Source organism: Canis lupus, chromosome 13 (genome assembly GCF_011100685.1).
Source record: "Canis lupus familiaris isolate Mischka breed German Shepherd chromosome 13, alternate assembly UU_Cfam_GSD_1.0, whole genome shotgun sequence".
Lineage (NCBI taxonomy): Eukaryota > Metazoa > Chordata > Mammalia > Carnivora > Canidae > Canis > Canis lupus.
This window is the reverse complement of record NC_049234.1, coordinates 2,355,475-2,371,302: the sequence shown is the minus strand read 5'-3', so window position 1 is coordinate 2,371,302 and position 15,828 is coordinate 2,355,475. Positions and strand designations below refer to the sequence as shown.

General features: G+C 41.3%; 2 long non-coding RNA genes across 4 annotated transcripts in view; one reads left to right on the top strand and one right to left on the bottom strand.

Moving 5' to 3' along the window:
* The window catches only part of LOC111098492, an 82,477-nt gene that overhangs the window by 42,446 nt on the left and 24,203 nt on the right, over positions 1-15,828 (top strand). For both annotated transcript variants that reach the window (XR_005368433.1, XR_005368434.1), the window contains exons 2-3: positions 10,250-10,360; positions 11,237-11,315. This is a non-coding gene — a long non-coding RNA (uncharacterized LOC111098492). The remainder of the gene's footprint in view (positions 1-10,249; positions 10,361-11,236; positions 11,316-15,828) is intronic.
* On the bottom strand, positions 3,936-9,938 carry LOC119874425. Of its 2 annotated transcripts, none has more exons than XR_005368435.1 (3): positions 9,596-9,938; positions 4,271-4,407; positions 3,936-4,182 (listed from the first exon to the last, which is right to left on the bottom strand). It is a non-coding gene; the product is annotated as an uncharacterized LOC119874425 (long non-coding RNA). The 2 variants fall into 2 exon arrangements; XR_005368436.1 differs by having other exon boundaries at positions 4,275-4,407; positions 9,596-9,933.

Below are 15,828 nucleotides of genomic sequence, written 5' to 3'. Positions count from 1 at the left end.
AGGCATCATTAGGTAGTTTACCCAAATCAGGGCAAGATCATGAGCAAAAATGTCAACCAACTTCCCCCATGCAAACTCTGACAGATTTCCATTTCCACGTGTCCCTGTGTTAGATAATACAGCATTGATCAAGCAGTCACTGGATCATTAGTAATCAGCAGATCCAGCCTAAAGGCGATAGGCCTCCAGGAAGCAGCAGTGTCTTTTGCCTTCCCGGGTACAAACCAAATACCCCCTTCAGGGAACACAAACAGGAATGCAAATTCCAACAAGGGACTTTTTCCTGGAGGAGGATCCGCCCCCCCCCCCCCCCCCCTCCTTTCCCACCTGGTTTTCTGTGATTTCTGCACAGACCAAGGCCTCCAGGTTCAAGTACAGTTGGCAGGGCATGGGGGTGGGGTGGGGGAGGCACTAAAAGGAAATATTGAATCATCCAATAGGGTTTCTCTAACCCACATACAGAAAAGAAAATTGAAGCCCAGAGAGTGACTTTTCAAGTTACTTGAGTCCTGATTTCCAGTCCACTGCTTTCCTACCACACTATTCCGCCTCATGAGTTATGTCTTGTGCTATCTTGCTTGTGCAATAGAAGAGTATAGTCATTATTTATTTTTTCAAGTATTTTCCTCTCATATGTAGGTGCTTTTTTGTTAGCATTTTTAATCACTGAAATAAATGTCACATAACGTACAGTTCATCATTTTCAAGTGTATACTTAAGTGGTTTTTTAGTATATTCGTTATGCTGTACAGCCACCACCACTTTCTAATTCCAGAACATTTTCCTCACTCCAAAAACGCTGTACCGCTTAGCAATTATTCCCCATTGGCCCCTTCCCCCAGGCTCTGGCAACCATTAACCTGCTTCTTGTTTCTATGAATTTGCTTCTTCTGGGCATTTTATATCAATGGACTCATATGATACGCAGCCTTCTAAGTCTGGCTCTTTTGATTTAGCAGTGTTTTCAAGGTTCATCCACAGTATAGCATGTGTCAGGACTTTGTTCCTTTCTATGGCTACATAGATGGGCTTTACAAAGTGGGTCCTAGACTGACAGATAAGTAAAAGTCTTTTCCTTTGAAGATTTTTCTTGGAGTTAGCACTGATGTATCTGACCTGAGAAGCACGCAGCCATTTTCTAGAAGGCAATTTCATTATGTACAACTCATCATGTGGATGCAACTTTCTCCTTCTCCTTATGTATGTGCACATACCCTCTTTCCGTTTTTCAGCCTCAGAGGCTCCGTAACGGGGCCATGCTCTCAGACCCAGCCAGGGTATTATCACCACCTTGTCCAGTCTTGAGCAATAATGTAACTCAGAGATGGAATCAGGCAAGTGGCTGTCTTGTTATTAATTCCTTTGCTTAAATATAAGCTATCACACAGGAGGAATTCTGTTAGACATTCTGCTAATTGCAACTGAACTTAGCCCAGCATTACTAAGCCCACTCTTCTCAGGGACAGTTCACTTGTTCCCTTAGCAGCATACCCTGACACATATCCAGCTCAAGATCAGAGTTAAACCAGATCCATTTAAGCTACAGCTAAATATAATTCACTGTGCTGTTTCAGAGCTTAGCAGGAGAAGGGGGGCGGTGGTTAGGTGGAGAGGATGGGCTACTATTGCTCTTTTGTTGCAGGAAGTTGCTGTGCTTTCCTTGTATTATAAAATAATCTCCAAACGTGAAGGTTCTGTAACTGAGAAAGCAGTGGTCCCTTTGGAGCCATCATCGATGTATTTATCATCCACTAGAGTCTAAAAGGGGAAAATGGCTTTATTTTTTAAAGCCCAGATATCTTTTAACAGGTTATATTGGACATTCCAAGTGGTTGCATTTTGTGATTTTTCTTTTTTATGTTTGTTGCTTTCTAAAAATTCTCTTGCTAGCTGATTTTTAAAGTTCTTCCTTGGAATAGATTAAATGCTCAGAAACAAGGAGGTTTTTCCTCATCCAAATTCATGGATTATTTGGCATGTTTTCTTAGAGTTTAGATGGGGAAGAAAGAGATGAGCTAATGGTAGTCACTATGTGATAGCAAGACACAATGATAGGAAGAATTTAGCATCATCCTTCTCTAAAACATGAAATTCTACTGGTGATTCTTATATAAACATGGATTAAGAAAAGCATGTCATGTAGCATTATTTGACTTCAAGAATTCATTGTCAGGAGATCAAAAAGGCATGAGCACTCCAGGCCACCCACTCTGCTAGCACATTTGACTGACACTTCGAAATGCTTTTCCTTTCTCTCATTAACCACTCAATTTCTCAGCCTCCTCTGTATCTAGGAAAGGCCATGTGACAAAGTTACACAGTGGGGAAGCTTTTGTTTTTCCAATGAGAGTGGTAAATGTTGCCACCGTGGAATCGCTTCTCCCTTTTGTTCTTTGAAAGTGGGGTGATACTGGAGATTCAGCAGCCTTTTTGGGCAATCATCTTGCTATAATTAAGGAAAGGTCAAGAGAATTACTGAGATGTTAGCCCTGATATCACATCAACACTGCCTACTTCTAGCCTTCAAATTGCTTAAGAACTATAAGCCCCTAAAAAAACAAACAAACAAACAAACAAAAACCTATAAGCCCCTAATTGTTGAAGTCATTTTTAGTATGATTTTCGCTCCTTGAATGCACTGCTCACATAAACAATTTATGGAGAGAATGTTATTACATACCTGTCTTTTGCCTTACTAATGTTTAAGAGTAAACATCACTTTTACCTTAATATTCACCCTTTTTCTCTGTCCTTTGTATTTCAGTATTGTCTACAGTCTGTTTTTATTATTTTATTCCGTTTCACTCATTTTCACAGAAACTTAATAGAGGCATAAGTTTTAAATTGAGGAAGGGAGGACGGGAAGATTTACAAAATACATTTTGAAAGACATATATCCATAAGTAAGTTTCATTTTCACAATCTAATGTGTGTTGCTCCATTGAGATACAAATGTTTTCTGGGGCAGTTGCAACCAACACATGGTAGAACTAGTTGATGTGGGAAAATGACAAAGGGAAACTGTGACCATGGCTGTGACTATGAAGCTGTCTGACCATAGGTCTATTTGTGCATGAAGACAATTCTTTTAGAAACCCATAACCTTTTGCAACCTCAAATGCCAAAAGCAGAGTGTGAAATAACCAGTGTAGAGGAATAATGGGGGTTTATGATTGATATTGACTACAGTAATAGGTTTAAGAATTGTAAAGACATTTATATTTTTTAGAAGAAAAAAATCTCTACTTTTAATCATTTTCAAATTCATCCCTTGAATGGATGCCTGTGGTCTGTTTAGGAGAGCCTGGGTGGCTAGCCTATTGTTTTGTCTGTTAAGGATATTGTCCATTGAATCATATGGCTTCCTGTGTATTAGGACCTTTGGGAAAATTTTCTGTCTGATTATAGAACCAAGAATTTTTAGAGGTAAGCAACAAGTTTGTTTTTATCCCATGAATATTATGATTCATTTAATTGTCATTGAACTGCTGATTTTTGTTTTATTGGGTGCTTTAAAAAAAAAAAAGGTGGGACGCCTGGGTGGCTCAGTGGTTGAGCGTCTGCCTTTGGCTCAGGGCATGATCCCAGAGTCCCAGGATTGAGTTTCACATCAGGCTCCCTGCATAGAGCCTGCTTCTCCCTCTGCCTATGTCTCTGCCTCTCTCTGTGTGTCTCATGAATAAATAAATAAAATCATTAAAAAATAAATAAAAATAAAAGTTATCCAAAAAGGTACACAAGTCTCACAACTTTAGTTCCTATTAGCAAAGAATGAGCTAATCAGGCCAGATTTTCATGAAACAGCCAAGACTGACTCTGACCAATAATGGACCCAATCCCTCCATTTGACGTTTCCCAGCACAGACTCAGGATATGAAGTATTAACTAACATTATGTGAATTTTCAACAATTTATTTATTGCTATTACCAACCTTAAGGATTCTCATTATAATCACAGTAAATAGAGATAAGTGGGCATTGTAATTAAGAGAACAAACAATTCCAAAAATATATAATTGCTTTCACATCACCATTGAAGTCTAGTTTTCACTCACATTGAGTCTGAAATGCATGTTCCTGATCAGCACAGAATTCTTCTCTACCCCAGACTCCTTCCAACTTATAACTCCACTACCTTGACCATGTAGCTTCCAAAATTGCCCTGCTGCTCTGCCGTCAAGCCTGCAGAAGAGGAAAGATCATGAGGATGGAGGTTGATGGGCCAGGCCACTCATGTTTCACTGGCCAAAAGTCAGCGCCATGGCCATACCTACATGCCAGGGAAGCTGTGAAAGGCAATGTAGCTCTGTGTCCAGGAAGAAGAGCAAACAGGGTAGACGAAGCCCAAGCCGGTCTCTGCCACAATGAAAATGATGATAAAATCAAAGGCACAGAGAGTTCTATAATCTGAAGGGGGATAGAAAATTCAATTAACTCTAATCACTTGGTGAGAAGATAGGCTAACACCCCAAGGGGGACTGTAGAATTCTATCTACCCAAATCATGTGTTAAAAAGTGAAAGAGGCTATGATAAAAATAAGATAAGGGTGAAATTTGAAAGATACTCTGAGGACACATGGACACGTTCCTTCTCTGGTGACACGGCAGGCAGAACCAATCCAACTATAAAAAAGTGGCTCAGTGTGTTAACCCGTTGTTCAGGTAGACTTCTCCTGGAAAAGCTCCCAGGTTCATATACCTTGCTGATAATCAGTATTGTAGTTCCAAATAACTCCAGCCTGCCCAGAATGCTTCCCCGCTCCTTTTGGCTGATGAAAGTGACTTTGCTTCTCTTGAGAAGATGCAGAAAAAGTGTGCAGATAGTGAAGCCAATCAAACTCATAGTATGATTACTCTCATGTTAAGTTTAAGGAGTGAATTTTATAACCATTGCAAACATCAGTTTGTTTGTTATTTAGGGAGTTTGAAATGTTTAAGAGACTCTAACAATTTACCCTTATGGTTTTATTTTCAAAAGATAAATTGGTACTCAATTTGTGATTTTTTTCATTTGAAAATTGTAAATAATTGAATATGTTTGTGCAAAATGTATGTTTAAGGGAACCCCAATTAACCACATGTATAAATTAGTTTTATCAGATTCGTAAAAGTTAATTGAGATGTAGGAAGATTTTACTTTCTAGGTTTGTGTTGCCCGCAGGCATGTGATATGTCTCAGAATATCAAATATATTAAGTTTGTAAGGGTAGTCAAAAACATTTCAGGAAACTTAATTACATGACCAACTGTTTGAGGAAGCTTAATCTTTTTAAATTTATAAGCTAATTGAGGGGCAGCCTGGGTGACTCAGTGGCTTAGCACTTGCCTTCAGCCCACGGCATGATCCTGGAGACCCAGGATGGAGTCCCACATTGGGCTCTTTGCATGGAGCCTGCTTCTCCCTCTGCCTGTGTCTCTGCCTCTTTCTCTGTGTCTCTCATGAATAAATAAAATATTTTTAAAATAATAAAATAAAATAATAAATTTATAAGCTAATTGAATACTAATCAACAAGCAATTATTTTTACATAAAATGTCTATATTTACTAATAGAATAAATTTATAAATTTATAGATTAGATTTATAGGCTAATTTTGAAGACTTAAGGTAAACTGAAATATCCAACTTTAACAAACTGAATATTAATTAATTAGAATAGATATAAGTAGTTCATTTTACTCACAAATCTCTCACAAATATTCAACCGATAGGAGTAAGAAAGAAGAGAAAGACAGAGGGAGTGGTGGGCATTTAATAAAACACAGGGTCAAAAACACTTAAATTCATCTCTTTCAAAATGTGGTATGAGGCTAGAAATTGGTCCATGGTATTTCCAGCACAAACAAAACAAAACAAACAAGCCAAAATATGATCTCTACACATCACAGTACCACAACTTGGAAATCAAAAAGGTACAACAGGTTGCTATATTATATATACATTATATTTTTACGAAGTCAGCTACATGAGCTTAGTTATGACAAAAGAAGTTTTGTCTCAGTCCTTAGGGTCTCCTAAAGATTACAGGAATTTTCAAGAGCCATGTTGCCTTACAGATTAACTGTAGATTCTAGAGAAGTCAGGCAATATCCTGCCCAGATGACCACCTGACCTGAGCCTCCTTGCTGGTGCTGCCTTTTGTCCATCAAAGGGAAGTGGTTCAGCTGAGCCTCCATAGGGAACACTAGAGAGGCTGAGGTGGGGAGAATAGGGAGAAAACTGGGAGGGTCTAGAGACCTGAAGGTTGAGCTCTATTGAGGCTTATGTAGGGTGCCAGGAGAATAGGGGCCATTCTAGGAATTCTGACCAGAGCAGGGGCCGGTCCTGGCCCCAGGGAATGGGTCTGACCAGCATTCAAGATGGCCTTTGTGTTGACAGAGTAACTCTGGAAGCAAGTAAGAGGACAAAGGAGGGTCTTGTGGCAGTGGCTACAACTGCAATGGAAAGATCTGGCCACATGGCACTGAGATTTAGAGCAGAACAGAGACTAAATATAACCAACACTCCCACCAGCCAAGGGACAGGAGAAGGTTAGGAGAGGCCTACAGGGAAGTAGAGGCTCTTAAAGAACAGATGAAATAGACTGTTGGTGTCCTGATGCCTTAACATCTGTACTAATAATTATCATCTTAACTGAACCAGATGAGGCAGGAAGGGAGCTGCATATGTGAAGTTCTGAGGGGTGGGCATGAAAGCGTTGTGCTGTGCAAAGCTCAGGTAGATGGTGTGGGAAAGGAAGAGGCCAAGAAATGGAGCTGTATTAACCACATCCCAGGACTCTAACCTCTACATGACAGTAATGCCCCTTAAGCTCTGACAACAACAAAAAAAAATGTCTGCAGACCTAGCCAAATGTCCCCCCAGGGAACAAAATCACCTTTATCTAAGAACCATTGTTCTAGGATGTAAGCTCCATGAAAACTAGAACTTTTCCTTCTGCATTCCCAGCACCCACAAGTGGCACTAGTCAGAATTTGTTAAATGAATGAATGGCTTATAGGTAGTGTCATAGCAGTAGAAATGTAGTGATGATATGACAATAAAATTCCCAAACCTTCCTGGATGAAAACAGGTGAAAACTGATTCACATAAGAGAGAGTCAAAAGAGATTTATCCCAATAAAGAAAGAAGTAATGGTGATATGTTAAATGGGATATTATTCAGCCTTAAAAAAGAAAGCAATCCTGTCATATATGACAACATGAACGTTCCTTGAGGACATTATGTGAAGTGAAATGAACCAGTCACAGAAGGACAAATACTGCATGATTCCGCTTATATGAGGTGCCTAACATAGTCATACAGAAGCAGTGAATAGAATGGTTGTGAGTGCTGGGGGAATAGGGAAGGACAGTTGCTCTTCAACAGTTATATTAAGTTGTAGTTATGCTAGATGAATAAATTCTACAGATCTCTTGTGCAACATAGGGTCTATAGCTAACAATCCTGTGTTGTACACTTAAAAATTTGTTAGGAGGATAGGTCTCAGGGCACCTGGGTGGCTCAGTTGGTTGAGTGTCCAACTTCTGGTCGAGGCTCAGGTCTTGAGCTCACCATTGAAAGTTCAAATCCCCACTCTTGGGCTCCACGCTTGGTGTGGAGCCTACTTAAAAATAAAAAAATAAAAGAGGAGTATAGATCTCATATTAAGTGTTCTTACCACAGTTTAAGAAAGAGAAAGAATGGTTTATTATACTTAAATTTAAAATTTTTCTAGTTGGTATATTGGCTTATTTCCTCATGTTAATAATGAATTTATGTTTACCATTTTAAATGTATTTTTAATACATTTAAATACAAATGTATTATTTTCTCTGGAATTCTTAACATTCCCAACAGAAACCCACTTCTGTTTTTTGTTTTGTTTTGTTTAAAGATTTTATTTATTTATTCATGAGAGACACAGAGAGAGAAGCAGAGAAACAGGCAGAGGCAAAAGCAGGCTTCTTGTGGGGAGCCCAATGCGGAACTCGGTCCCAGGACCTGGGGATCATGACCTAAGCTGAAGGCAGATGCTCAACCACTGAGCCACCCAGGTGCCCCCTACTCACTTCTGTTTTAACCAGAGTCCATTTTATTACTTAGGTGAGCATACCACTAATCATCTAGTGATAGCAACAAGACACAGAAGTCATAGGGTGAAAGAGGAGAGCGCAAAGCACTTTTAACATTTTCCCCAAAATACCATGCAATAGCAATACCTCAAAGGAAAATCTGGTTGAACTTGTGGAGTGGGTAAGATGTGGGCAGATCCTGAGAGGCCAAGCCAAGGAGTTGTTTTAAGGTTTGGAGTATCGGAGAGCCATGAGCTACATGTTGAGCACAGTGACATGTTGTCCCCAATGCCGGCAGAGGATTCTTCAGGCATTGGTGGGCAAGACAGACTGGAGAGAGGGAGAGATGCCTTTGAATGGGCTACAATGTCAAATGAACAAAGGGAGTTGGCTTTTGGAGCTCAGAGCCCAAGTAACACAGTGTGGAAAAGACTGTAAACCTTTACTTCTGTCAATCGAGGACGAAGTTTTCTTATGGCTCATGCTACTTATTTACAATTTTCTGGATTTAAGACTGTAATGATCACCATGGATTTATTTTCCTTTTAAAAAGAAACTCTGGGAGAGAGTCATGAAGACCTGGACAAATCAGTGCTCTCACTGCTTTGCTTGGCCTTGGCCATTAAGTCCAATCCAGTGTTATTTGAAGACAAAGGGATTATTTTGTCTCAAGGGTAATCAACTTTAAGATAAGATTCTAGGATGGAATCTTCATTTTAAAAATTCTTTGTTTTAAGATCTGGAGAATAATTTTTAACTATTATGAAATTACAACCTCTTAACCTTGCCTTTTTTCTTTTCTTTCTTTTCTTTTTTCTTTTTTTTTTTTTTTACGACATTATGGCACAGAAAGCCAATGAAACCCCAATACCCGTTCTTATCTCCCTCAGTGACAGACTCCCTGGTTTTTCAGCTGGGAATATCTAGTGTCCTTGCTAGATGCTGCCCTGTTGCTAAATTCTGACTACTGAGATGGGGACATGAATTTTCCAGGATTTTTCCTTAAAAGATACTCAGGGTCTGCTCTTTTCCTTTGACGCTTCCTCCATCTTGCTCCTGGGACCCAGATGTGGACCCATATGTGGCCAGCCTGGGTAATGAGGAGGCCAGCCACCCCTAGCGATGGCAGAGCAGGGAGCCAAAGGGGTCTGGGGATTTAGAGACTTCACAGAGCTGTCATACTACCGGCCTGCCTAATTGGACCACATGAGACAGAAATAATCTCATATTTTGTGTGAGTCTTTCTTTGAAGAGTTTTCTGTTATTGGCAGTCAAAACTAATCCTCAGCAATATGAAAAATAAAATTCTGTTCTCCTTTCAATCACCTCTTAAAAATATTTTAAAATTTCTCTCCTTCATTTTTTCTTCCCTATGGTTTGTCCCACGTGTAGCTGATAAATGTCCTCTTAAAGAGATTGCCAGCCTTGTCTCCCTCCACTCCGTCTGCTTGGCTCAAATGGCCCCTGTTCTCCTGAGATGTTTATCCCCATCTCTGCCTGTCATGTGCTCTGTATCATTCAAGGCCTATCTCAAGCATTACCTTTCCTAAGCAGGTTTTCCTCTTTTTTTTCAACAGGATGGGATCCCTGTCTCTATGCCGCATCCACAGCACTGTGTATTTCTCTCATCAGGCAACTATACTCTGTGATGCCTTCTTGTTATTCTATCTTTTATCCCCATCCTAGAGAGCAAGTACTGTGAAAACAGAAACGATGTTTATTCATCTGGGCAATCTCTATTGCCGCTAGCATAACTCTTGTTTAGGAAGGATGCTTGATAGTTATTTGTGCAATTGAATGGCCGAGGCTTCTTGGCATAGAAAGAAACCAACAGGAATTCATTGCTGATCCATTTGTTTTAGATTTTATTGTTCAGTCTCTCCTATCTTCTACTTCATCATGAAACAGAGCCCTTTGCAGTGGGGAGAATAATTAGATACGGTCTTGCATAATTAGTTGTCATCATCTAATAAACTGTAGCCCCTTGATATCAAGAATCATGTTCTAAGCCCACTTTCTATTTCCTCTTTTATGCCTCCCCACCCTGCCTAAGAGTTCTGAGCTCATTGTCACACTCACTGAATTATTTAAAATACTTGTTGAAGTAATGAATAAATGAAGTCAAATTACTTCTTCCTTGACATTGATAACATTTTCTTTTCCCAAATCTTTCTTTTTTTCTTTTCCCTTTTCAGGGCCTGCCACTCGCTCTGACCTTCCCAGCTTTCTTCTAGGCTGCCCAAATATTATTCTTCGAAGATCATTTCCAGCTCTCCCCAGAGCTCCCAGAAGTCCACCAACCAAAGGTAGGAAATAATATAACTTTTTTAGTCTCCAAATAATGAAAAGATGGTACCATACCAAAGAGCTTGAAGTACCAACATTTTTAAGGGGCATGATCATAACTTAGACAGGCTTTTAAGAAATATGCATGGATATGTTTAAATCAAAAATTGCTATGATGCCAACAGGTATGATGCTATGTGGTCAACACTTCAATATAAATAATGTTTTTAGAGTCAATCAAGATGTGTTCTTGTTTGGTTTTGTATGAGTATATCCTACCACTTTCCAAATTGGAATTAAAGTAGATTAAGATCTGTTCATTTTCTGATTTGGAGCTTGCAGGGCATTCCCAGAGGACACGGGATTGGGAACCATGCTCAGAACAGCACCATCAACAGAAAGGTCTATCACCAATAGATGCCCCATGGGTACTGCTAAGTAGAAGGATTTCTTTCCTAAAGACCACACCCTTTTCTAACATAGCTTTCTCCATCTACCTTCCCTGGGATCTCTCTTCATTGGTGTCCTCTATGATTAACATATTCAGTGGGTGAGCATCCCCAGAAGTACACAATCTCATTACTTAAATAACTTTGATAGAGCTTTTAACAGTTTAAATTTTATAGCTGATACTAGATTTATTTCTTAATCACATTCTTCCAGGTCAACCAAGAGTCCTTTGCTTCATGGATTTCATCTCTGCAGGCTTTATGATCCTCCTCTCTGGGTGTATGGGTTAAGTCCACAGATTCACACTTTATATGGCCTTGGGTATTTTAGGTGGTGATCCTTCACCAATATCCTGCTCACAAAAATTTCCCAAAACTCACTTGCCCCTTTTGTGAACATGCCTCTAGTCAGCTGCTCTAATCTGTTCTTCCTCTACTTCTATTCAGACAGGTCCCAAAGGCCACTTCCAGCAGTCATTCAACCTGCATCAAGTCACAGTGCTGTCAGCTTTCCTCATTTCCAAAGGTCTGTACAGTTTAACAGATCTTTATGGACAGACTCTCTCATGCCAAGCCTTTCTAGGTTATGGGGGTATAAAGATTAAGGCATGGTTCCTGCTCTGGAGAGGACGAGCTTATAGCTTCCCCTTTGCTTTTCATATATCTTGCACTCCTCCAATCATCATCAGTCCATGTGAATAAACATTTTCTGGGAATTGCTACATTTTTCAGGGATGGGAGTGATACCACATGGCCCTATCCATCAAGCAGGCAAAAGATGTTCAGATGAATGTCCATCAGGGGAGAGAACATATTTCTCTCATTCCCTCTCCCCTTACTGTGACAATTTTGTGTCTAGAATGGCCAAAATTGACTTTTCCTGAAGCTGCAGGAGATATCTGGGAGGGAGGGACTCTTGTTGCTTTGAAACAAAATGAAACTGAGATCTGGGGCAGTCGAACCACTTATTGGTTGGCTCCTATTATTTTAAACCTAAGAGGGTTGTCTAGGTATCTTACAAACAAATCTGGTAAGTAAAGATGGTGCCTCATCAGAAATCAAGAGTGGTGGAATAAAGTACACCAGCCGTCCCAAGGAAATCTTGGAAGGGAGGGTGGGAAAGAAACTATGAAAACACAGGTCTATGAAAGGTTGTATTTCCTTTCCTCCCCTCTCCCTTCCCCTGATGGACTTTGCTCCTTATCTTGGACCTGGAGGAAGTGTCTGTAACTCTTCTCTGGAGAGGGGGAATCCCACCCTGGGAGTCTGTGTTACTATTTCTCTAGCCAAATAGCCAAGCTCTCCCCGCCTCGACTGCAGACTCTCACTAAAGGGATCATCTTTCTGGTTAATCTTCTGCCATTAACACCCACTAGATCACATGTCTTCCCTATTAATCCAATTTTGGGACTTAATTGTATTATAAAAATGTGTTTCTTCTTTCTGATTTTGAGTTACATTACAAAACCTTCTTCTATGAAGTTAACCTGACTGGCCGCATGATGGATCCCTTCTTCCTGGCCTCCCCCAATCAATGACATAAGCATAGTGGGTGGGGGTGGGAGCATCCAGGACAGCCCCCTCAAATGAAAACTTATAGGAAAGGGTGAAACTTATAGGAAAAATTACTACTGGAGATTTTTGAGATTTCTTGAAGTTTTGTTACCTCTCCGGGGGGGGGGGGGAGGTGTAGGAGGGGGGACTCTATTTCCACTTAGCAGTAAAAAAAAAACCCTTAAAAACCTAAGGTAGATAGTGTGCTTGTCTCGGGAATAGTAGAAACTGAAACAGAGGTGGGATGCAGTTTCTGTGCTACCTCAAAATCAGTCTAGGCCAAGAGAGGGGCTCAAGGTGAAGAGTCCCTGGGAGCCTGGAAAGAAGAGGTAAGCAGGAGAAATGTTTGGGACTTGTGTTATCAGTAAGGATGGAAGGGCTGAGAAAGGACCCTGCCTGGGCCTGGGGAGTGAGGGTTTTCACCTGAAGAAAGGCCCAGCTCCCCAATACTTCTGTGACTTTGTAGATGGTCTTTGACATTTCTGTACCTTTGTAGATGAAATGAATGAGAGTCCAGGCACTCTGAACAAAGATTTCATGACTTTGGGGCTTTTCCCTGGGAGCACCACTGTGTTTCACACCAGAAGTCCAAGATTCAAGTCCTGGCTCCTGAGACCCCTGGCTGGGAGATCATGGATCTGTCTCTTATGCTCTCTGGGTTCTTGGTTTCTCCATCTGTGAGAAAAAAAAAAATTCTACCTGCCTACCTCTTGGTCAGCAGATATCTGAAGAGCGCCATTATACTCCAGGTACCAAGCTCGATACTGGGATCCAGTGAGTGAGACAGTATGGTCCCTGCTCTCTTGTAGCTTACATTCTACTTTGAAACTGGCTGTGAACAAGTAACTACAGGTGTGATGGTGTCACAGTTGAAAAGTTCCTGGACTTAAGGATGTGTTCAACAGGGTACTTAGCCTAGATGGGGAGGGCAGGGAAGAATTCCTTGATCAAGCAACCTGAGCTGAGATGCAAAGGATAAGTAGAAGTTAGAGCAGTGATGTGGGAAAGTGAGAGCTGGTTGTGGGAAAGGAACAATGGTGGAAAGATTTAGGAGGGAAGAAGAAGGTGGCATATTGAACAACAACAAAAGCGGACAGAGTGATAGGGAGTGCAGAACCACGTGAGGAAGGTAGAACGCACTGTGCTCAGCTCATGGGCCACAGTAGATTAATTCTAAGGAAGATAAAATGAATAATAAAGTGTTAACATTTCTTGGGCCAGATGCCATGGTCATCACTTCCCATGCATCATCTCATTTATTTCTCCCAATACCCACAAGGTCACATGATTATTAAAGAGAGGAGCGAGAACACAAACTCAGGCAGCCTGCCCCAGCCCCCTCACGCTATAAATGTGCTTTATATAAAAGTTCTGTGCAGACACAAAGGCAGCTTGCCATTGTCACATATGGACAGCTAAGACCCAGAAGGAATCATTTCTCCCCAAATTTCTTTTGGATATTCCTATTTTTATGGGAGGTGTCTCCCAAGGCTACAGAGAATGTGAAAAATGAAATCAGCTTCTTTTTAAAGAAACTCATGAGGAACAAATGACTCTTGGTCTGGCTGTTCCTCTCTCTGGTCAACATCCTGGCAGGAAACTTCCAACGTTGCCTGTAACAAGCACAAGAGACTAGAGAAGGAAGGAGTGTTTTCCCTTGCCTGTAATTTGGTTTCCTGTTTTCCTTTCCATAATTTGCATAGATAACTTTTTAAATGCTCTTAGGAGAAGTGTGGTTTGTCGTTTTTTTTTTTTTTGTTTTGTTTTGTTTTTTTAATCTTTGCCATGAGACAAGATTTATATGGGTGAGTGATCAGCCACAGGAATTGCACAGGATTGACTTGAGTTGCCTGGACATAAACTCTGCTTCCCCCTCCCTGGGCCCTGTTCTGTGCCCCTTCTCCCACTCACCTGGAAACATCCACTCCTTCCTTTGTGCTCCCACTCTGGCCCCACAGTCTGCTGTGGCACTTTGGCAAGCTTATTTGCTTATGTGCCTGCTACCCTTACTAGACTCAGCTCCTTGGAAGCCAGAACTGTCTGATTCATCTGTTCATCTCCATGCTCACTTACATGGTGCCTGGTCCATACTGGCCATGCAATACGGGTCTAGAGACTGATTGAGTGAACAATGATATCAGCATCAATTGAGTACCTGCTCTGTGATAAGCACTATGTCAGTGGCTTGTAGGCATCATCTCATTAAAGTCATAGAAGCCTGATAGGCAGTTACTCTCTTATTCCTCGTTTTTCAGATAAGGAAACTGAGGCACAGGGTGGCTAAGTAAATCACACACGTAGTGAACCCCTGAGCCAGGAGTCCATCTCAAGTGTTCTTTCCCTTTAATACTCTGCCTCCTTCCTTAAAGTGGCAGGTAGAAGTCAGCAGCTCAGAGGGCTTGTTGTTCCTCACAGGTATTGACCAATTTGGAAAAGCTCTTACTCAGCATGGTAAGGCTTGTTTTGGGGCAGCTGTAGCAGGGTAAGGAATAGAAAGTTATGGGAATAGAAAGTACCCTCGTTTTCTGCACTCTTTCCTAAAAGAGCCAGCATAGAGTGGGGGTGGGGGGGTGGGGGAAGCTATGGGTCAGGCAGGCCACAGTTCAAATCCTGGTTTTGTCACATTCCAGCTATGTGACTCTGGCAAGGTGTTCATCAGCTTGGTATCTCTGATAGAGGGACAATCTCAGCTACTGCACAGGTGAGTGAAGGGGAAGTCAGAAATGTCTGGTAGAGGGCCCAGCACCCGGGGTGGCTGCTTTTCCCGTGAAGATGCCCCTGAGGAGAGATGCTCCAGCATCAATGGCCCTACCGCCCCTCATCCTCTGGCGTTAGCAGACACAAGGCAGCAGACAAAGTCCTGTCCCTCTACCCGGAGCACCCTCCCCCTTACCCCATCCGGATGACACTGTCCATTGTGTCCCCCACCCCACCCCAGCTGCCGCACCGGGCACCTTCCCTTATGTCCTGGAACCCTGGAACCCTGCCTTTGGGCTTGTTGCTGTTTGTTGTGTGGCTGTTGGTGGGTTGGCTGCAGGCTGCATTCATCTCCCCGTTTTCATCTCTCCCACAAAATAAGAATGGTACTTACATTGTTACATAGTTGAAAAAATTTTCCTAAAGAATACTATTTCATGACAAATGAAAAGTATATTCAATTCAAACTTTGTTACTTTGTTGTCCATAAATAGTTTTACTGAAAGACAGCCCAAAAAAAAAAAAAAAAAAATAGGAAGACGGTCCTGCTCACTCATTTACATATTATCTACAGCTGCTTTCCTGTTCCAAGACAGAGTTGAGTAGTCACAACAAAGGCTGTATGGTCTGCACAGCCTAAAATATTTCCTATCTGGCCCTTTACAGGAAAAGTTCACCCATCCCCAATCTAAACAAATAACCACGGAAGATTCCTCACTCAGAAATACCCAACCAAACCTCTTCCCTTTCCCCCTCCTCCACCCATCCCCAGATAGGGCCTCAAGTCA